Genomic DNA, 23,341 nt, shown 5'->3' on the forward strand with positions numbered 1-23,341 from the left:
CCGTCCATCTCCATCCTGGATGCCCAGGCAACATTTTGTTTCACCGAGAGCAGCAGTAAAATGAGGGATTTAAAAGAAAAACTACCCTCGCCCTTTCCCCCTCCCATGAAGAGAAGAACTTGAAAGCATCTGAGTTTGTGTTTTAAATCAGCAGGGCAGGTATCGTTACCTAGCACAGGAACTGCAAATTTTCAGAACGGACGTTCCCAAGCACTTCGGGCTTGGAGACCTTCAGATGCCAGTCCCATGATGTGATCTGCCTGGGTAAGCAGGGCCAGGCCTGCTCTTACCTTACGAAGTAGCACTGGTACTCCGTGTTCAGTATGGCACTATTTTCAGTGATTTATATGCCCTCAGTTAGACAAACCTATTGAAAGCAATCCCAGTGACCGGGAGGGCAGCAATAACTGAGGACACTCTGACTAGGATCTCTCATGGTAGGCTAGGGACTAACAACGAGGTTGAAGTTATCCAAAAAGTTGGTGGAGCAATTTTGTTTCCAACTTTTCTTTGACCGTTGCTGGTGGGGGAGCAGGAATGAGAAGTATGGCCTGCCCCCCTAGAAGCAATGGCTAATAGCCTGGCACCTTGAGAATTTATCTTGTCTCTTGGGGATTTTTCATTGCTATCCCCAAACCATGACATTCCAATTGTAGCTACTCCTTATTTTGTCTCACTGGCCTCTATGAAAGATATATGCGCCCCACTTTTTGGGGGGAGGCAAAAGAGGACGATAAAGGGGAGCATATAAGTGGAAAATACGGATAGGTAGATCTATTTATCCATCCGTCTGTCTATGTGCCTGATCTGTTGCAAAATGTGGAGTCAAGGAAATGATTCAGGATCTAATGGCAGCTAAGCAGAAAGAATGAAATGATCTCAACTTTAGGAAACTAATGGACACAGCTAGTTCAGTTCAAGCACCACCTCCTACAAGAACCACCCCTCTCAAGTTCCAGTGCTCTCCTTCCTTAAATTGCCTTCTATTCACTTATCTGACTACATAGTACTGTATTCCACCCTTCACTTCCAGCCCCAAATCAGTGCAGTGTAAACTCTTTGAGGGCAGGGATATCATTTTTTGTCTTCCATAAGATCACAGGTTTAGGGATGAAAGGGACATTGGAGGTCGTCAAATTCAGTCCCCTCCTTTTACACATGAGGAAACTAAGGCCTAGAGAAGATACATAATTTACCTTAGTGACCAACCCAGAAATGGAACCCAAATGCCCTGACTCCAGAACCACCACTCTTCCCACATTATCATATAGATGGCTTTATAACACCAACATCCTAGCCCCTTGCTTTGTAAGTAGCAAGCTGCTTAATAGATGTAAGTGGAGAATTTCAAATTCAAAGAAAATTGTGTTCAAATACTCTTCAAAAATGAAGTTATAATATTACTTATACTTTGATTTTATATATATATTATATATATATATATATATATATATATACTTTGAGTATATATACAATATACTTTGATTCTTCTGTTAGCAAAAGGGATCGATTCCAGTGGCACCCCTTTGTTAGAAACTTCATAATCAGATAATGATAATATAGGTGACATAAGAATGTATTAAGGGAGATTCATTCTACCATGATACTATCAAATGCTAACTAAAATAATGTCAAATGCAGCTGAAGACAGTATCTGGAATTGAGGAGGAAGGTGGAGGAAGAAAGGATTGGCTGGTTTAGGGTTTGGTGAAGCTTGTAACAAACAATGGTAACTTCTTCACATGAGTTAAGAAGATTTTTTTTAACATGGCTAACTTTGTATAAAGGAGCTTTGTTCCCAGGAAATTAATCACTCAAGATATGACTGGTTGTTTTCTGCTCTGGACTGACTTTAACTTTGTCTTATGATATGCAAGTGTGATTTTTAAAAAAGCTTTTGGTGCCTTTAAAAAAATGTTTTTTAAATCAAGCATTTATTTTCTCTCAAAAAGAAAAAAACCCTTGACTATATGCATAGTCAAACAACATAATTTCCCACAATGACCATTTTTAAAAATGTGGGTCTGTGTTTGTCTATGTCTTGAGGCCATCACCTTTCTCTGTCAGGAAGTGGGGAGCATGTGTTTCATCATAGACATTCTGGAGTCTTGTTCCTTGCATTGTTCAGAGTTCTTAAATCTCTGGTTCCTTTTGTTTTTACTCGACTATAACACACCATCCAAACTATTGCAGGTGACTAAGAAAAGCAATTCAAAGCAATAATGTCCCACTAGGGCTGTGCTTTTAAGAAAACTTAATCCATGAAAATAAGTTTAACAAAGTATAAAACCTAAAGTAGGAATTGTTTGTTTTACTGAAGGATTCTTCCAGTTGAAAAAATTAATTTTAGGGTGCGTTTAGAAAGTGAGTTTCTTTGGTACATTTAACATACTCAGTTTCAAAAATTCCACAATGTCTCAGTATACCTCTGGAATAAAACAAGGCTTATCTGTAATGGACAGCTAGGTGGCGTAGTGGATAAAGTGCCAAACCTAGAGTCAGGTAGACCTCCATTTGAATTTAGCATCAAACATTTACTAGCTGTGTGACCCTGGGCAAGTCACTTGACCTTGTTTGCCTCAATTTCCTCATCTGTAAAATGAGCTGGAGAAGGAAATGGTAAAACCACCCCAGTATCTTTGCCAAGAAAAACACAAATTGAGTCACAAAGAGTTAGACATGACTGAAATGGCTGAACAATAACAATAAAAGGCATATCTATACCTGAGTCATATGTAAGATTCTTTGTTTTTACTCTATTAGGTTACCTTTTCCAAAAGAGTATAAGTATTTGGAGGTCCATAACCTCTTAGGATCCACTAGTTAGGCAAACAATCAAGGTTCCTCTTTTGCCTAACCTTGAGATTGAGATCCAGCTAGGATACAACTTATCTCCACTCTGCATTGGCCTCGAATTTCCTCATTTTTGCCTCCTCTCCAGCTCTTTCACTTCTAAATACTTAAATATTTCAAGGACATATGATTTTATGGCAGTGGGTACTGCCTTTGCCTAAGGCTGATCATAGCAACCCTTCACCACTTCAGTAAATAATCTTTAAGAGTTGTCGGAGCTGAAAAAATTGATCACCTAGTGGCCAAGCTTCTGCTGATGAGCATTTCTAGCTGTACCAGGCTTTAAAAGTCCAACCTATGCATAATTATTCCATTACTTGACTAGGTATGAAACCTTTCAAGTTGAGTAGAACCAAACAGAGCTTGTCCTCCACTGGCCTAGGCTCTAAGGAGACAGATGTCACCTCCACATCATGGCGTGATATCACTTATGTGACCATTTAAAAATGTTTAGGAGATGGTCAGCCCAGCAAAGCTATCTATCCCAGAGAGCTCCAAGACCCAAAGGGATGGAAGCTCTCTTAGAATCCCTTTCAGACATTCTTTCACTCAGAGAATTGTCATTATTTAAGTGTTTAAGCCTGTGATAATGTCCTGGCAACCACCATGGAAGACCAGAACTGAGAGCTAGAATTCTCCTTCACTAGGAGCTGACATCTCATTCTCTGCTTCATTTCACACATTCCTTCTCCTCACTCACAAGTATGAAAATGACTCTAGTATCTTCCCCTTCTCCCTCCTCCTTCCTCCTCATTACATCACACAACCTATGTTGGGGAAAGTTATCTGATGGTCATCACATTTCCAGGTCTCTTTTCCCATCATTATTTATCTGTCCTGCTTCACAATCTTTTAGCACCCTTTCTGGGACTGGATGATATAAATTAATTTGACAGTTCAATCCACTTTTGAGTTCTAATGGGTAAATGCATTAACATATCAGGAATCTTTTAAAGACAATGCTTTTTTTTTATCCCAAAGGAATGATTTTAATGACAGAGTAAGTGCAGCTAAATGGTGTAGTGGATAGACCTAGAATAAGGAAGACTTGAGTTCAAATCCTATTGCAGACACTTACTAGCTGTGTGACCCTTGGGCAAGTCACTTACCCCTGTTTGTCTCAGTTTCCTCATCTATAAAATGAGTTGGAGAAGGGAATGGCAAACCGCTTCAGCGTCTTTGCCAAGAAACCCCAAATGGGGTCATGAAGAGTCAGAAATGACTAAACAACAACAGCAAAATAATAGAGTGATTTCAAGCATTTGGAGTAGGCTGCTAGAAGGAAGAGATATTTTGGGGGGAGGGGAGGGCTTCTCTAGTTCATAGAGATACACAAACATACATAGATATTAAAAACAAACCAACCACATATATCATATGCAATTCCCCAAAGAACAGAACGATGCATAAAAATGCAGAGAGGAGCAGAGGCAAGGAAAAGTTAAAAAAAAAAGAAAAGCAAATATTCATGGAAATAATGTAATTGAAAAGGAATTATGGGATATACATGAAAAGAAATGGTACAATAAAAGGCAGAGGAAGAAAATGACTGATAGTGGGTAGTTAAGAGAGAACAGAGTATGTATGGTAAGACTGGGTCTAGGAATAGCTTGGATGTACTGTTGGGCTTGGGATCAAGAAGACCAGCCTTCAAAATCTGTCTTTTTAGTAGCTGTGGAATGCTTATGGGGTATGCTAAAACCAGCTTGTACTGGCTCCCGAAAGCCTCTTGTTAAATTTTTATGGTGAGCATTTATACCTGCAAGTTGGAAATCAGCAAGTGCTTATAAATTAGTGTCATTATTTTGTTGATTGTCTAGACTCAAGGTGGTGATGGAGAGAATGTTAATTATGCAGATTAAATTTAAATTTATGCAGTGCATTTTTTGAGAGCCAGTTACTAAACATTTAACAGTACATTCCTGGACCCTGGGCATTTATCTTCTCTGAGCCTGTTTCCTCATCTGTAAAATCAGGGTAATAATACCTGTTGTACTTACCCCACTGGGTTGTTGTGAGGTTCAAATGAAATATGTATGTGCATATATATATATATATACATATATTTTTATATATTATATAATCTACTTATATATATGTAATATATTTCTATTTTACTTATTTATATATTTTATATCAGACTTTGTAAACATTAAGGTGTGGTGTAAATGTTGGCTCTTACTGTTATGGCCATAAGATTGTCAGTAGAAGAAAAGTGATAAATGCTTTAGCTAGTGAATAGAGATATGCTTTGGGTGAGATGAATGATGTTGCCACAGAATGTTAGCTATTAAGTACATACTGTGAACCGGCCACTGTGCTAAATACTGGGGCTACCAAGAAAAAGCAAAACCAGTCTCTGGCCTCAAGGAATTTATGTTCTATTGGGTAAGACTGCATATATATAAATTGGTACCCACAAGATAAATACAGAGCAGGTGGAAGGTAACTTTAGAAGCACTAGAGAATGATCCCGTAATTCTAAATACTAATACTTTACTGCATCTAAACTGATATAAAAGCAGTGAAGCATCATAAAGTATGGCTAGGCATTGGTAAATGTCTCTGTGAGAATGTATCATGAACAGTTTAGCCTTTCCATTTGATATCAGGATGATAATAATAACAGCTCATATTCATATAGTACTTTAAGACTTGCAAAAACACTTTACGTATATTGTCTCGTCTGATGTAAAGGTAATTCCATTTGCCAGGGAAGTGAGGCAGTGGTGCTCATTATGCCTGATGTCTTATAATAGCAGACAGGCAGACGTTTGTAGTTGTGTTAACATCTCTACTAGACTAAACGATTATAAAATTATTAGAGCAGAATGGATTTGCCACCTTAAGTCATGTAGCTGACCTTGCAGGGTTAAATGTAGGTCTCTTCTTAAAGCTCTCCAGTGATGAGAAACTCATTACCTCCTTAGAATTTATTGGGATTTTTTTTTTTTGCATATAAAGCTGCAATCTAAGTTTCCCTTCTCTATGCCAAACATCCTCAATCCTTCAATTTAATCCTTGTATGGGCAGCTAGGTGGTACAGGACACAATGCTGGGCCTGGAGTTAGGAAGACTCATCTTTCTGAGTTCAAATCTGGCCTCAGATAATTACTAGCTATGTGACCCCAGGCAAGTCATTTAACCCTATTTACCTCAGTTTCCTCATCTGTAAAATGAGTTGCAGAAGGTAATGGCAAACCATTGCAGTATCTTTTCCAAGAAAAACCCAAATGGAGTCATGAAAAGTTGGACTCAATTGAACAACCAAAATGGCAGGAATATTCTCCATCTTCCTCACTAGCTCAGTCACTTTCCTATGAACACACTCCAGCTTGTCATTGTCAGAACTAAATACAAACTCCAGAAGGGGTCAAGCTAGGGAAGAGTCCAGCTGGGTTATCATTTCCCTGCTTCTTGGTATTGCATCTTCAGCAGAAGAGAGATATTGTTAGATCAGCATTTTAGGAGTATTAATCCAGTCTGGCCGGTTGGTTGGTTGCTGTCCTTCATTCTCCAAGAGGACCAAAATGACATCACTGTGCTAGAGTCAAGTTTCAGCGTGTCCAACTATGGTTGATCAGACCAGTACAAGCTCAGAATGCTCTATACTCAGGCACAAGTAGTCCATGTGAACATTTGGGGTGGATTCTCTAAATTTGCCAATCCTCCATTTTCTCTAAGCAATTCTGCTTTGTTCATAGAGCACAGCACTGCTGTGGGCTGCTCAGTGTCCAGCACTTAGTATGATTCGGAGATGTGAATAAGAAATGACCAGGCCATGTGGGTAGTTCAAGGAAGAACGATGAACTCCATTTATTGATTCTCAGGACAAGGTTTTTATAGAGCAACGAGACAAAGGAAGGGGACTCAAGTTTTCTAATCATTACCTAGTCTGTTGTATCCTGGGAGAAGCACAGAATAGATATTTTGATAAGGATTTGTTATCTAAGAGACTAAAGTCTTAGGGTAAGACCTTAGATCTAGGCCTCAGGTACCTGCTAATGCAGCCTCAGTCATAAACGGATACAATTGAGAGCAAACTTCAAAGCCAAAGCTGCAAACCTCAAAAGACATCACCTTTAGAGCTGACCACCCAAAGATACCTGAGTGCTGAATCAAATATTTTAGCTCTTAATAACTAAAATCTTGGGGCAGAGCTTGTTGGTCTCAGAACTCAAACAACATCCTTTTAAGTGTAACCCATATCAAAAGAGGTCTTTGATATTTGGGTCCACTGATATCAAGGTAATTACCTGAGTGCTGGCTCAGGCCTCTTTGGCTCCCAACACAGCACCTTCTCTTATGTGGGCACACCATGCTGAGTGGTCCTGTGCCAGTGTCTCCCATGTCACACAATCAATTCCAAAGTTAAGAGACCTTGAGAGTGTTCTTGTATCACTTCTTCTGGCCACCATGTGAACGCTTGCCCTGTGTGAGTTCTCCATAAAATAGTCTTTTTAGCAAGCGTACGTTTTGCATTCAAACAACATGGTCGGCCCAACATGGTCAGAGTTGTGCTCTCTGAAGCAGAGTTTGCATGCCTGGCAGTTTAGTTCAAGAAAGGACCTCAGTGTCTGGTATCTTATCCTGCCAGGTGATCTTCAGAATCTTTCTAAGAAAATTCAAAGGAAGTGATTTGGTTTCCTGGCATGGTGCTGGTATTTTGGCCAGCTTTCCCAGGCATACAGCAATCTGTCAGATGTGTGGACAAAGACCTGGAGCACTCCCTGCCTTAATGAAATCACAGATGTAATCCATAAAACACCAAACCTCATAACAAACAAACACACAAAACCATTTATTGGATATACAGAATGTAGAGAAGGGTTGAGTCAGACTCTTAAATGAATAAGAATGCTGATGAGCTTAGTGGGGAAGGGATTGACAGAGAGCAGAGGGAAAAAAGTAGGAAAGTTGGAAAAAACTTAAGAAAATAGAAGCAATAGTACAGAAGGGGAAAGGATGTATCATTCACACCCATCCAAACCAACAACCATTAATTTTCTTTTTGTTTGCTTTTTGGAGGGCAATTGGGGTTAAGTGACTTGCCCAAGGTCACATTGCTAGTTGTGTGTGTGTGTGTGTGTGTGTGTGTGTGTGTGTATTAAGTGTCTGAGGCTGGATTTGAACTCAGGTCCTCCTGACTCCAGGGCTGATGCTCTATTCACTGCGCTACCTAGCCACCCCCAACAACCATTGATTAAATGGAGTTTAGTGATCTGGGTTATGAGTGAACAACTCCTTCCAGAGTGAGTAGAAATAGGAACAGGAACTGAAACTATGATCTCATTGGTACTGGGGGCTCTCAGGTGAGAATATTCCTTCTCCAACGCAGGCAACTTATAATTCTACAATCTAAAGTCTTAGAGAGTTGTTTCAAGCACAGAGAGGTTTAGTGGCAACTCAAAGTTACACATTCAGTAGGTGTCAGAGTCAGGATTTGACCTGAGGTCTTCCTGGTTCCAGGGCAAACTTCTCCATTATATATCATTTCTTCTGGGAATCTTGAAAGGAGACTTATTTCACATCAGCCTATGGCTTTTCCTGACTCCATGAAACTCTGCATCATGAACTATCCTAAAAACTGCCAGACCTAATTTGAGGTAGCATCCTGACCTTAGCATAGGGCAAGTCTTCAGCTTAATTGTTAAGTTGATGAAATGTTTCCTAGTGTTCTCTCACTTTACCCTTGAGTCAGGAAGACTCCTCTTCCTGAATTCAAATCTAGCCTCAGATGCTTACTAGCTGTGTGACCCTGGGCAAGTCACTTACCCCTATTAGCCTCAGTTTCCTTATCTCTAAAATGAGCTAGAGAAGGAAATGGAAAACTATATAAATTCTGGATTTTCAAGGATAGACCTGATTTTAAATGTTATCTCAGTAACCCATTGGAAGGACACAAAATATTTTCCATGAATATTAATTTAACAAATCAAGTCCAAATGATCCCTGAGTCCAAAGCTCCATTACAGCATTTTTATACATCATACAATGTTGTTCGGCATGGATTAGGGTCAGATGCCAAGAAGATGCTTCTACTCATTGGATAAAGTGTAAAGCTCTTGGGTCTTCTTTGACTCATTGACCTTTGGTAAGATACTGGCCCAAGTTTATTGCTTCAAAATTGCAACATACTTGAGAACCACTGAGTTAACATATCAAGATATATAGAGGTCACATACCTGAGCTGGACCTTGGACTTGTTCTTAAAAGAAAGGAGGGGACAGCTTCAGAGCTGAGTAGACACCTAGGGAGAGGTCTGCTCAAGCATGGAAGATGCTGTATTTCACCACATAATCATCACATATTTATGCTTTTTTTTTTGCCAAAAAAGGGGGGGCAACCATTATGTGAAGCTTTAAAATTTTTTGCAGGTATTACTTAAAAATCACTTATTATTAAACTGTCTTTGGTGCAAGATTAGGATGCATAGAATACTCATGACTATACGTCAAGATTAAATACTGACAATGCTCTGAGAATTCTAGGCTCCTGGCTCAGAATGCAGGAGAGATAAATTCATATCCATAGGCATGAATACATTGCTGCTCTGTTTACCTTTTAAGCAGCATGATGAATAGAATTATACCATGTGATCATTACATGATGAAAGGTTGCAAGCCAATTTTTGGACTAAAAAACCAGGATGTGACAATTATGAGGTGAAATATGGTAGATGCCGAAATGGTGAACAAAGTTGTTCCAGGATGAAGCAAACCTGAAGACTTGTTCCTGCCAATATTAGAGGAGCTGGTGTAGTGACAAACCACATTCACCAAGTGGCAACCTGGACCCCCTATTATTTGTCTGGTATTGTGAGTCATGTTGACTGTGTAAGTAGTGATGGAAGGTGGTATGCAAAAGAGAGGACAGTTGCCTGCGACCTTTCAGAAAAGAGACTTTTCCTGAATTTCCATGGATATAAGCCCATTCTTTGGTTTGTGGTTGCTTCTTTTTGTTTGTTTGAGTTTAATAAAACCAGACCTATATTCAGTGTCTTACTAGCCTGCTTCTTTGAAGCAGGGCTGAACTTCTTTAGGGGAGAACAAAACAAGACAAATACTAACATTCTTAGGGTTTCTTTCAGTTAAGATATGAGCCAGAGGAATTTTGTGAAATATCTCCCTCAAATTATACCCTTGGACATTGTGTTAGCATCTGAAGCTCAGTTAAGAATTGATAGATGTAAACTATGCTAATTTTGGAATCAGAAGAATTGGGATTGAGTTCTAGCACCACCACTTACTAGCCATTCAACCTGAGAATAAAAAAAAAAATACTTGTATTACTTACCTTGAATGGCTGCTATGGGAATGGGATAAGAGAATGATAATATATGTAAAGTATTTTGTAAAGACATAAAGTTGCTCACCTACTGGCCCATATGTCCCTAGCTATTAGGTAGGCAGTGAGTTATGGGGGAAAGAGAAGTAGACTTAGGATCAGAGAACAAGGTATGCTATTTATTTACCATATGAGTAGGTACTTATTCCCTATGGGCCTCAATTTCTTCTCCTGTAAAATGAGGGAGTTGGACTAGATCATTTTTAAAGTCTTTTCCCACTCTAAAACCTATGATCTACTTGGTAAATATGAGGGTGGTATTTACACCTTGAGATGGTTGGAGATGTGGTGACAATGAGAAACTACAATGTATAATAGAAAGTGTAGGGAACTTGGAATGATCTGACTCCAGACAAATCATCTTACTACTACTCAGAGCCATATTGTCTTCATCTGTAAAATAGAAATACTAATCATTCCACTGTCTACCTTACAGGGTTCTTTGCAAATCTTAAAACACTTAAAACAAAGTTAAAAATATGAGCCTATTTTGATTGGCTATGACATGTCTAGCCATAAAACCTGTGAATACTACTCTCCTAATGTCCTAATATTATAGCGACCATATTTTTCAAACCCAAACTAGGACACATGATCTAACAGAGATTATTCTTTTTGCAAAGCCTTATTAAAAATAAACTCTCTTTTCTTGAAATCAGAACTGTCCTAGAAAATTTAGAACAGAGTCACCATAGTGTGACAGGCAAAAGATGAAATGACTGAGGAAACAAAGGTTTGAGCATTCAAGCATATTAATTTGTTAAGCAATGTATGCCAATTGCATAACAAAACAAGACCAGACCTCCTCAGCTTTGCCACTGGATGCCAAATACAGGGGGAAACAGATGTTTTTGCATTAAAAACAATTAGTCAAATAAGACCAATTAATTAAAAGAAAACAATTAGCCAGGATACAAAATTAGGTAATATGATTTCTTATTGGAGGAAAAATTAGAGAGAGGCAGTTGGGAGAGGGAAAGATAACAGGTACAAGTCCCTGAAATCAGAAAAAGAGGTGCCCCACTTTCCATAAGTATCTATAAAGAATCAAAGAAACATAGGAGTAACTGGATTGACCAGCGCAGGGTGGGCTACTTGAGATATATAATTGTGAGACAACTCCTTGCATCAGTCTTTGGATCTGACTGGATTTCTGGTCAGCAATAACCTAGGTCCTTAGTTAAAGGTTTTGAAGTGGCAGGGAGAAATGGTCCAGCTTCCCAGCCATGCAGGGCTAGGTTCAGATAATGCAATAAAGCTTTCTCACAATTCCCACAATTGAATAAAGCTTTCTCACCAGACAGAAATTGTACTAGACCTGTAATTAAATAGAAAGGGAACTGAGCTAGCTCCAGAATTGAGTCACGAGATGAAGGCAGTGTGGTTCACTCAATTCCCACTACCGTTTGCTGCTTTAATTCCTTCAATAGCAACTATAAAAGGCTACTTACTCCACTGTGGCAGCAAGGCAAACATAATAGTCTGTGTTTTCCATACTTGAATTTGGAAAATAAAGTCACTGTATTTTTCAATTCCCTAGGAAGCCAGTGCCTTTATGCCCCCTAGACAATTCCTTCCATCCAAACCTGCTCTCATCTAATTGCTAAGTTGGAAACTACTCTAGATATGGGAGCTATTGTTGGTTTTGTTATTGGAAGAGCATTAATAAACTGACTCATTCTAATTTAGGGGGATGGGATTTTTTGCCCCAACCAATAATTTCATTGCAAGGTCCATTTGAAAAAAACCTTTCTCTTTTGTTTTAGACATTTTTCTCAAGAACTCCAAGAGGTTAAGTGATTTGCAAATAGTTATCCTGTAATATGTCAGAGACAATTATGCCTATATTGCAAAGCCTCATTAAAAATAAACTTTCTTTTCTTGAAATCAGCACTCAAATATTTCCGACTCCAGGGTTGTCCCTTTTTATCTCTACTACCTCTATATTCCTTTAACAAATTAAACTGTCTTCTAAAAGGCCATAAGCAAGGCTTCTCAAAGCTTTTAAAATTTTATAATGTCTTAAAACTAGGGCTGTCAGATACTCAATTTGAACTCAAAGCCTTGCTTACTCCAAGATTGTCTGTCTACTGACTTCACTCTACTATCTTTCCTCCTATTCCTTTAATAAGTTAAAATGTTTTTATTTATTTATTTATTTGCTTTTTTTTGAGGGGGGAGGGTAGGGCAATTGGGGTCAAGTGACTTCCCAAGGTCACACGGCTAGTTTTTTGTGTGTATGTGTCAAGTATCTGAGACCCCATCCAAACCCAGGTCCTCCTGACTCCAGGGCCTGTGCTCTACTCACTGCGCCACCTAGCCATCCCAAAATGTTTTTATTTTTTAAAAGACCATTAAAAATCTTCTTAAAGCTTTTTCATCCTATAACTTCTTAAAACTAAGGGTGAAGTAAAGGCTGGAAAACATGGCAAGAGGATGAACTGTGGGGGCAGCTAGATGGTGCAGTGAGTAGAGTGCTGGCCCTGGAGTCAGGAGGACCTGAGTTTGGATCCGGCCTCAGGCACTTAACACACACAAACAAACAAAAAAAAAACCTAGCCATGTGACCTTGGGCAAGTTACTTAAACCCAATTGCCCTCCAAAAAAAGCAAAAAAATAAAATAAAATAAAAGAGGATGAACTGTCCTGAGCTCCATCATCTTGAATGACCAGCTCCCACCTGAACATCCTTGCCTGGATGGTCTTGTAAGCATCTCAAACTCAACATAACCCAAAATGAAGTTCATTTAGAGGTTCTTAACTGGTAATTAGTGAGTTTAAAAATATCTGCATTTCAATATAATTGATTTCTTTTATAATCTTATGTATTTTATTTTATGCATTTGAAAAGATTATTCTGAGATGAGGTCCATAATACAAAGGAGAAGAAGGACGCGTGTTCTATTTCCATCCAGACCCATCCTTCTCCAGACTTCCCTTTTTCTTTGGTATGCACCACAATTTTTCAAACCACCCCAGATTAACAACCCTAGGGTCAACCTTGATTCTTGCCTCTTCCTAATCATTCATATTCAACCAGTTATCATATCTTATTGATTCCACTTTCACATTCTCTCTTGGATTCATTCCCTTTTCTTCACTCACATACTCACCACCCTATTTCAAGCCCTCCTCACCTCTTTTTTGGACTGTTGTAATAGTTTCTTCACTGGCCTCCATGCTTTCAGTCTCTCTCATCTCCATTCCATCCTCTACAGCAGTCAAATTAACCTTTCTAAAACACAGAAATGCCTATGTCATTTCCCTACTCAAGACATCTTCAGTGACTTTCTACTGTCCGCAGAATAAATCACATAATCTTCAGCTTGTCATTCAAAGCCTCCACAACATGGCTCCCACCTACCATTCCAGTCTGTTCTAATCAAACTGACTTGTTACTTGTTTCTCTTACATGACCATCCATGCCTTTGCATATGTCTGGAATTCACAATTTTGCCTGAGGCCTGTGCTGAGTCATAGCCTCCTTTGTGGCTCAGAGTTAGTCATTTTAACCACCCTATGGAAATCAGTCCCTTTGTGCCACTGAACTCAATACAGAGATAAAATTTCTCTTTTTCTTTTTTGGAGGGGGAGGGAAATTGGGGTTAAGTGACTTGCCCAAGGTCATGTGGCTAGTTTTGTGTTAAGTGTCTGAGGTCAGATTTGAACTCAGGTCTTCCTGACTCCAGGGCCGGTGCTCTATTGACTGCACTACTTAGCCGCCCCAAGATAAAGTTGCTGTTCCGGTGTGCAAAATTCTCATCACTGCTCTAGTTAGCTGTATAATCTTTGTCAAGTGTTGATTTTCTTGGGCCTCAGTTTCCTCATCTGTAAAATGATTGGGTTCCAAACTCAATTATCTTAGAGATCTCTCTGAACACAAAATCTCTATGTAAATAATCAAATGGATTCATGATGTTCTTACAATATTCAGATAACAACTCATTTTCTCTTTCCTACACTGTGATTCTTCCATATTTTCCCAAAGATCTAGCGCAGGGAACTCACCCAATGTGCTTACTCAATTTCTTCTTTTTCAACCCTCTTCTAGGGTATCGGAGGATCACTCCCCACTTCTCCCACTCATTAGGTAACCAACTCATCTTTTCTTGCTGTCACACAGCCCTTTGCTGACATCCTTCCTTCTTGTTCTTGTTTATACTTCCTCATTGTTTATATTATGCAGCCTACCCATATCTACCCCGTGTGCTTTTCCATTGCCATCTGTGTGATGTGTATCTTTAATTTTTCTGAGGCAATGGTGCTCCTGGTCTCACTGCTCTACAACCACACCAATAAAGTGTTTATATTGATAAGATCAGCCTTAGCTATTATGAGACACCAGTTATCTAAAAGCAAGACAGCCCACTCAACTCTTTTTTTTTTCATTTCTGGGTCCCTGTCATTGTATTGTCTGTCATTTATTTACCCATACTGAGGGACAAGCACTATAGACTGTCTATTACTATCCATGTTGAAATCTAGACAATAAATATTCTTCATCCAGTTAGACTTTCTTTTCTGGAAGAGCTATGACCCTAAGTTAATATAAGACAATACTAAACATTCCTGCAAATAAACCACTATTAAAGCACCTACAAATGTTGCTGATTTTAGAGTGAGGCTTCCCTGTCAGGACCATCTACCTGCCAGTTGCTCATGTTGAATGTTTTCCAGTGTTGAATTCCTAAAACAAAGGCCTGGTCTGATTTTCAGCTCCTGTTGTAAATCATCTGGGGTTACAAAGTGAAATCTTCCCACTCGAAAAGATGTTTTGGGTGTTGTGGTTGTTTCAGAATTGTTTTACCTGATCTTTCCCTTTTGTGTCCACCATACTTCAGCTGCCTTTTCCCTCTACTCTCTGACTGCCCTACATGGAAGAGGCTCTCTCTCTCTCTCTCTCTCTCTCTCTCTCTCTCTCTCTCTCTCTCTCTCTCTCTCTCTCTGTCTCTCTCTCTCTGTCTCTCTCTGTCTCTCTCTCTCTGCTTTCATGCCTCTGTTTGCTTTTTGTTACTTAAGAAGCCCCTCTATTTTGATTATAATGTTCCCATAATCCTTACCTTTGTTTTATAGTTTTCCCTCTTCTCTGCTTCCAATATTTAAATGACTTTTTCCATTTACTGACCTTTAAAATGAAAAAATAAACATACTTTCAACTATCAATAGCAACTCTTAACTAACTCCATTCTTAGCTTACAGTATTTTTATATGGTTGTAGTCGATGTGTACATAGAGTTCTTTGTTCTACTTTGTTCACTTTGCATTATGCCACATAGACCTTTTCATATGTCACTATGATCTCCCTTTTTGTCATTCTTGGTGGTGGTTTAGTAAGTACATTATTTCAGTGACCAGTCTGTTCAGTCATTTTGTCACTGTTGGGCGTCTGGTATATTTCCAGGTTTTGGTCCTATAAAAAGCACTACTATAAACACCTTTCAACAAATAGACCCTTTTCCTTTGGCTACTTTCCCTGGGATATATACCCAGTAGTGAGATTACTGGGTCATAGGATATGACCAATTCATAGCTTTTTATACCACTTGCTAGATTATTCTCCAGGAGTATCTAACCTAGGTCCATGAACTTGGCGGTGGTGGTGGTTGTTTTATTAATTTCAATAATTGGTTTCCTTTGGTATCCCGGGTATTTTATTCCAATGCATTTAAAAACGCTATTGTGACAACAGGTTCTTAGGTTTTGTCAGCCAGTCAAACGATTCATGACTCAAATAGTAAAGAACCCATGTTCTACAGAAACATTTGACCAACTGGTATTGCTACCAATAATAAATGAGTATACCTGTTTCTTACAGCCCTGCCCATCACTATGGATTTTAATATTTTAAACTTATTTTTCTAATTTAAAGAATATCATGAGTTTGTCTATTTCATTACATTATATATTATAATATCTAATAATATTATTATAACATTTATATTTTATTTATTTATTCTATTTTTTCACACTTCTTAATAATTTTAATTATCATTAACATCTCTTAGTATAACAAATAACTAGAAACACTATCTTTAAAATTTATTCTGAGGAGCAAAAATATATAATTCATTATCAATTATTTTTATTCTTAAATATGTGAATATCATGAGATAAATAATTAAAATTCTAATGATTTGATGAGATACCCATTTATCTCTATTTAGTCCAAGAAGTACTTACTTTAATCAATAAACAGCCATGTATTAAGTGCCAATATGTTCCAACCACTATACTAATCATTGTACAAATACACACACATATACACCATATGCAAAAGAAATACAAGGTAATTTTAGAAGGAAAGAATTACAGTAACACCTGGTGGAATGCTGGCAATCCAGAAAAGAAACAAGGACACCAGCATGGTTCCGGTCAAAGGCATTTGCAAAAGCACAAGATCATCTTTGTCTCCTGTCTTTAAGTCACTGTGTGCATCCAATCAGTTGGCAAATCTTATCATTTTCACCTCCCAAAACATCTTTCATATTCATACCATTGTCTCTGATTACATAGTTATCTCCTCATTCAGGTTCTCATCTTATTTGAGAACAGCCTTCTGATTAGCTTCCCTACCCCAAACTTCTTGCCATATGGCTTCCGAAGAGATTTTCTTGAAGTCTAGTTCTTATCATATCACTCCCCTACTCAATACACTCTAGGAGTTCCTCATTGCCTCTAGGCTAGAATATAAACTCTTCTGATTGTCCTTTTGATCCCTTCACAACTCAGTCCCGACCTCCTTTTCCAATGTGTAATAAACACATTACTCTTCAAGAACTCTATGGTCCAATCAAACTGGTTTTCTTGATGTCCTTCATGATCCACTCCACCTCCCATCTCTCTGTCTTTATATTGCCTTGTCCCCCTTGTCTGGGCACACTCCTTTCTATTCACCATCTCTTGAATCCCGTGTTTCACAAATCAACTACCTTCTCCATGATCCATTTTCTTGAGCCCTACAAATGATAGTGCCTTTCCTCTAGAATAATTATTATACCTCATAATTTTCCACTGTATGTAGTATAAATATATGTGTGTCACATCCATTGAGTATACAAATACATGCATATGTATACACACATATATGTACACATGTATGCCATATATATACATAAGTGTGTAGATGCTATCTCTCATGATCAAGTTTCTTTTTATTTCAAATGCCTTCTGATTTACATCATTCATTTCTGCCAGATTTTCAGTTACAAATCTTCTCCCCATTTTTCCCCTACCCATAACATCAAAATAGCAATCCCACAGGATATCCCCTCCTCCAATCTGCTCTCCCATATCTTCTCCCATACCCCTTCGACTTTTCCAGTAGGGCATGGTGGATCTCTATGCCCCAGTGCATGTATATCTTATTTCCCAATTACATGCAAAATAGTATTAATAATAGTATATATAATTTTGAACATTTGGTTTTAAAACTTTGAATTCCAGATTCATTCCCATCCTCCCTTGTCACCTTACTGGGAAGATAAGCAGTTCAGTATAGGTTGTACATGTGTAGCTAATGCAAAACATTAACATAGTAGATATATTGTAAAAGACTGACTATATTTCCCTCCCTCCTATCCCACCTCCCACTTGTTCTATTCTGTACTTTGATACCATCCCTTTTCAAAAATGAGTGCTTCCAACTTCCCTCCCCCTCAGCCTGCCCTCCCTTCCATCATCCCCCCTCTCATCCCCTTCCCCCCTACTCTCCTGTAGGGTGAGATACCCTATTTAGTGTGTATTTCATTCCCTCCCTGAGCTAAATTCAGTGAGAATAAGTTTTGCCCATTCCCTTTTGCCTTCCTATTCTTCCCCTCCATTGTAACCATTTTCCCTTGCCTCTTCTGTATGAGTTTACCCCAATCTGTCTCTCCCCATCTCCTCTCATTATATTCCTCTCTCACCTCTTAATTTCACTTTTTAAGTATCATCCTTTCCTATTAAATTGGTCCTGTGCCCTCTATCTATGTATACCTGTAAGCATATATACACACATTCACATATGTATTCATATGCCCATATACTCTCCAATATAGACATATATATGTGTGCGTGTGTGTGTATACATATATACATATATATATACATATATATATTCCCTTCAGCTATTTTCATACTGAGAAAAGTTTCATCAGTTACAATTATCATTTTTCCATGTAGGAATTTTAATAGTTCAACTTTGATAAGTGGCTTATGATTTCTTTTCCCTGTTTACCTTCTCAAGCTTCTCTTGTTTCTTGTATCTGAATGTCAAATTTTCTCTGTTTTTTTCATCAAGAATGCTTGAAAGTCCTCTATTCTACTGAATGACCATATTTTCCCCTGAAACATGATACTTAATTTTGCTGGGTAGGTGATTCTTGGTTTTAATCCCAGCTCCTTTGCCCTCCAGAATATCATATTCCAGGCCCTTCAATCCCTCAGTGTGGAAGATGCCAGATCCTGGGTTATCCTGATTGTGTTTCCACAATATTCAAATTGTTTCTTCCTGGCTGCCTGTAATATTTTCTCCTTGATCTGGGAATTCCAGAACCTGGCTATAATATTCCTAGGAGTTTTCTTTTTGGGATCTTTCTCAGGAGGTGATCAGTGGATTTTTTCAACCTCTATTTTGCCTTCTAGTTCTAAAACATCAGGGCAATTTTCCTTGAGAATTTCTTGGAGGATGATTTCTAGGTTCTTTCTTTGATCATGGCTTTCAGGTAGTTCAATAATTTTTAAATTATCTCTCCTGTATCTATTTTCCAAGTCAGTGGTTTTCCCAACAATATATTTCACATTGCCTTCTATTCTTTCATTTGTTTGGATCTGTTTAACAGCTGCCTTGTGGCTCCTCAGCAGCTTCTCGCCCTGGGGGCAAAAGCTGATGCACTCCCACTTACTGGGTCCCAAAGTCCACACTACACTGACCTCTTACTTTGTCCTTCGCATCTGTATGTTGATAAAACTGGAAACGGCTACAGCTGCTGATGATCTGCAGTCCCTTGGGCCAGTGACTGATCAGGCCCTCCCTGGGGCTAAAATCTCTGGTTCATGCGGGCCTGGGCTTGGCTCCTATAGCCCTGTGCTGGCCAATTCCGGCCTGCGGGGCTGTCCTCAGAGGGAGATTAGCTTCTCTGTGTTATTTTGTGGGTTCTGTAGCTCCAACGTTTGTTCAGAGCCCCCTTTTACATTAATTGGGGAAGGTGGAAGCCGGAGCCGCATGGAGGTGCTGTTTCTACTCTGCCATCTTGACTCCACCCCTCTCAGTAACATTTATATTTTTTCATCCAATTTTGTTTGTTTTCATCAGGTTTCTCATATATTAAACATTTAATTTATTTGGATCAACTTCTGGGATCCCTATTCTGTTCCACTGGTCTGTTTTTTAATTGGGTAGTTTTGGTAGTTGTTGCTTAATAATATTTTTTTAAATGGAGGCTGGTTAAACTTTCTCCCAACTCCACCCTGTATTAGTGCTATATTTCAATACTTCAGGATGCTGTGATTTCATCCACAAGATATTCCTTCCACTGAAAAATGAATCAATGAATGAAGGAATGAATGAATGAAATGAATTAATTTGAATAAAAATTAACAAAAAGGCACTTATTAAGTGCCTACTATATGCCAGGTTCTGTGCTGAATTATGCTAGGGATACAAAATAAGGCAAAAAACAACCCCTGATTTCATCACTGTCTAATAGGGGAGACAATACGCAACTGTGTACAAACAAGGACAGAATAATAGAGGGAAGGCAATAGAATGAAAAGATGATCAGGAAAAGCTTCTTGTAGAAGGTGCGATTTTTTTATGGAACTTGAAAGAAACAGGAGGAGGAGGTGAAGAGGGAGAATATCCCAGGTATAGAGGAAAGCTAGTGAAAAGGCTTTTTCAGATGTGAGGTGACGAGGTCCTGAATTAGGGTTGTGGCTGAATGAGTGGAGAGGAGAGGGAAAGTGGTGCTGTGGAGGCAGAAATGAAACGATTTGGCAATGGGTTTGATCTGTGGAACAAATGAGTGAGAATGAGGAGTCGAGAGAGGTTTTGAGACATGACTTGGGAGGATAGAGGTTCTCCTGACAGTATGTAGCAGCAAGCACCCCAAGCATCCTCAGGGTTTGCAGCTACCACAGGTTCTTGGATCTGCTTTGTTAAAGGAAAGCAACTCAAAATGGGTTAACAAGCTTACTTTAATCAGTCAGACATATATCGTTTACCTTGTTCAGGAGAAAAGGTCAGCACCCTGAACCTCAAAGTATACAGGCATAATTATCAAGACAGAAACATCAAGTAGACAGATTTCCAAACTGTCCAACCATTACATCCATACCCAGTCAACATCTGGGTTTCCACATTCTGGGTTTTTCAAAGCCGGGGGACTCTCAACAACGGCTTCCCAGAATTCAGATCAAATCACAGAACACTTCTCAAAGTGAGTCCCAAAATAAAGCTACACATCAGGGCTTATATAGCCTTCTCCTGGCTCAGAGAATGTAACAACCTTATTGACTCACTGGCCAATCAAGAAGTATCTACTGAAAAACAAGCCTCCCTCCCCAGGCTTCTGGTGCACTTTAGCCTAGGGGCAGGGAAGATCTTTAAAATTTACATTCGCATTACACAGTAATAGAGAAATTTAGAAGGGAAAAGGTAATGAATTCTGGTTTTGGACATGATGAATCTGAGATGCCTATGGGACATCCAGTTTAAGTTACTGAAAGTTGGTGATGTGGAACTGTAATTTAGGAGAGAAACAGGGCTGTAAGTAGAGATAAACTATAATTGAACCCATGGGAGCTGATGAGCTCACCAAATGATGTTATATTGGGCAAAAAGAGAAAGGGGCCTAGGTCAGAGCACTGTGGAACACCCATGGTTGGTTGGCACGACCTGGATGAGATCTAGTGGAGAAGACTAAGAATAGTGAGACAGACAGCAAGAGAAGACCAGGAAAAAACAATGTCATAAAAACCCAGAAAGAAGAGGGTACCCAGGAGCAGCAGCTGATTAATAGTGTCAAAATGCTGCAGATAGTTCAAAGATAGGCACTGAGGAAAGACCATTAGATTTGGCAATTAAGAGATCACTTCAGCTGAATGATGAAACCAGACTGCAGAGGGTTTAGAAGAGAATATAAGAAGGCAAAATAGAGGCAGGGAATATAGGCTGTTTTCTCAAAGAGTTTAGCCAAGAAGGGGAGGAGAGACTCAGGATGATAGCTATTGGGTATAGTTTTGATGAAGCTAGGGTTTCTTAAGGATGAAGAAGACATGGGAGAGTTTGTGGGGAGGAGGAAAGGCGTCAGCAGATAGAGATAGAAGATTAGAGAAAATGGGGTTGTTGGAGGGGGAAATCTGATGGAAGAGGTGGGAGGAAATGGAATCAAGGGTGAATATTGGACAGTTTACCTTGGCAAGGAGAAGGGATAAGGCAGGGGTATAGATGGAGATAGTGGGAGGGAAAAGAAGACTGAATTATATGAGATGAGGAAGGGAGAAGAGGAAGCTCTCAGTGAAAAGCCCCAGTTGTGTGTTTGTGTGTGTGTGTGTGTGTGTGTGTGTGTGTGTGTATGTGTAAAGAATGAGCTAAAGTCCTCAACTTAGAGGATGGGGGGAAAGAGTGCTGATGTGGAAAGTGTGAGAAAAACCAAAAATATTTGGAATAGCCACTGTGGAAAAAGACAAGTCAAGTGGTTGATAAGTATAGACTACAGAATTGCAGGGAGAGTGCAAAGAAAGGAAAAGGTCAGTATTACAGTATGTTGCCCTCTGATTGGAATGCTGGAGGGCTTAAGTACCTGAATGCAAGACAAAGAGCTTCCAGAGTTTCTTCCATTTTAAGAGGACTCCCAGGGCTTCCATCTTGTCAAATATATTATTTACATATATCACCCATGAGTTACATCTAGCATATTAACTATATGTAATAAGTGGCATATCACACATGCATGCTGTCCATTTTCACACATGGGTAAAGTAATTGATTATGCTCATGTTATTTATGCTATCTTTTGTTTTGTTATCTATTTTGTTACATGTTCTATATGTTAAATATGTTATATGTTTTATATTATGTAGATGTCACAACTGGTAATATGTTATGATGTTTTATATCTGTTATATCACACATGTGTACGTGTATATAGCTATAGATATAGATCATATGTCAGCATTGGTTGTGGTTATGATTATTGAATCATTTCAGTCGTGTCTGACTCTTCATGACCCCATTTTAGGATTTTCTTGGCAAAAATACTGGAGTGGTTTGCCATTTCTTTCTCTAGCTCACTTTACAGATGAGGAAACTGAGGCAAACAGGGTTAAATGATTTGCCCAAGGTCACACAACTGGTAAGTGACTGAAGTCTCCCATCTTATTGGTATATTCACTATACTCTCACCATTGATCAGAGGACTGAATGGCTGGAGGACAAGAATTTTTTAAAAAGTTCTTTCAGGGGTGCAGAGTCAAAATGGTGGAGCAGAAACAGGGCTTCCCCTGGGCTCCAGCTCCCACCACCTACAATTTATGTAAAAGGTGACTCTGAACAAACTTTGGAGCTACAGAACCTACAAAATGACACAGAGAAGCTAACCTCCTGCTGAGGACAGCTTGGCAGGCCGGCAGCAAGCAGCCAGTGCAGTGCTCTGGGAGCCAAGCCAAGCAGTGCAGAGTCAGAGGCTTTAGCCCCAGGGCAGGCCTGACCAAGCACTTGCTGGAGGGACTTCAGATCAGCAGTTATGGTGGTTTCCAGAATTATCAACCCATAGATGCTAAGGACAAAGTGAGAGGTCAGTGCAGTGTGGACTTTGGGGTCCAGTAATTGGGAGTGAAGTTGGCCTTTATCCCCTGGAGAGAGAAGCTGCTGAAGTGCCACAGCGTAGCTGTCACCTGTGGCGGCTTCAGCTCCTGGCCTGCAGACTGTAGGGGGACCAAGCGACCAGTCTGAGGGGTAATTGCTCTTGCTTTAACCTGCTTGGATCTGGATTGTGGTCTAGGGTGGAGGTCCTGGGGTGTGTGACCAGCTTGCCAGAGCATGTGAAGGCTTCAAAGAGGGCACCCAATAATACCTTCAGCAGCTGATAAAACCCCAGCATTTGGTGCAAAACTCCCTTGTCTGGTAGCAGAGTCTTACTGTGGGAAAAAGCCCAAAAGTCAA

At 39.3% G+C, this 23,341-nt stretch overlaps 1 protein-coding gene across 5 annotated transcripts in view; it reads left to right on the forward strand.

The window, feature by feature from the left end:
* Positions 1-23,341, forward strand: part of MSANTD3 (Myb/SANT DNA binding domain containing 3) — a 37,318-nt gene that overhangs the window by 933 nt on the left and 13,044 nt on the right. The window lies entirely within an intron of this gene.

Source organism: Petaurus breviceps, unplaced genomic scaffold, assembly GCF_028583685.1.
Source record: "Petaurus breviceps papuanus isolate PSGF00001 unplaced genomic scaffold, PetGlider_PUasm1.0 138, whole genome shotgun sequence".
Classification (NCBI taxonomy): Eukaryota; Metazoa; Chordata; class Mammalia; order Diprotodontia; family Petauridae; genus Petaurus; species Petaurus breviceps.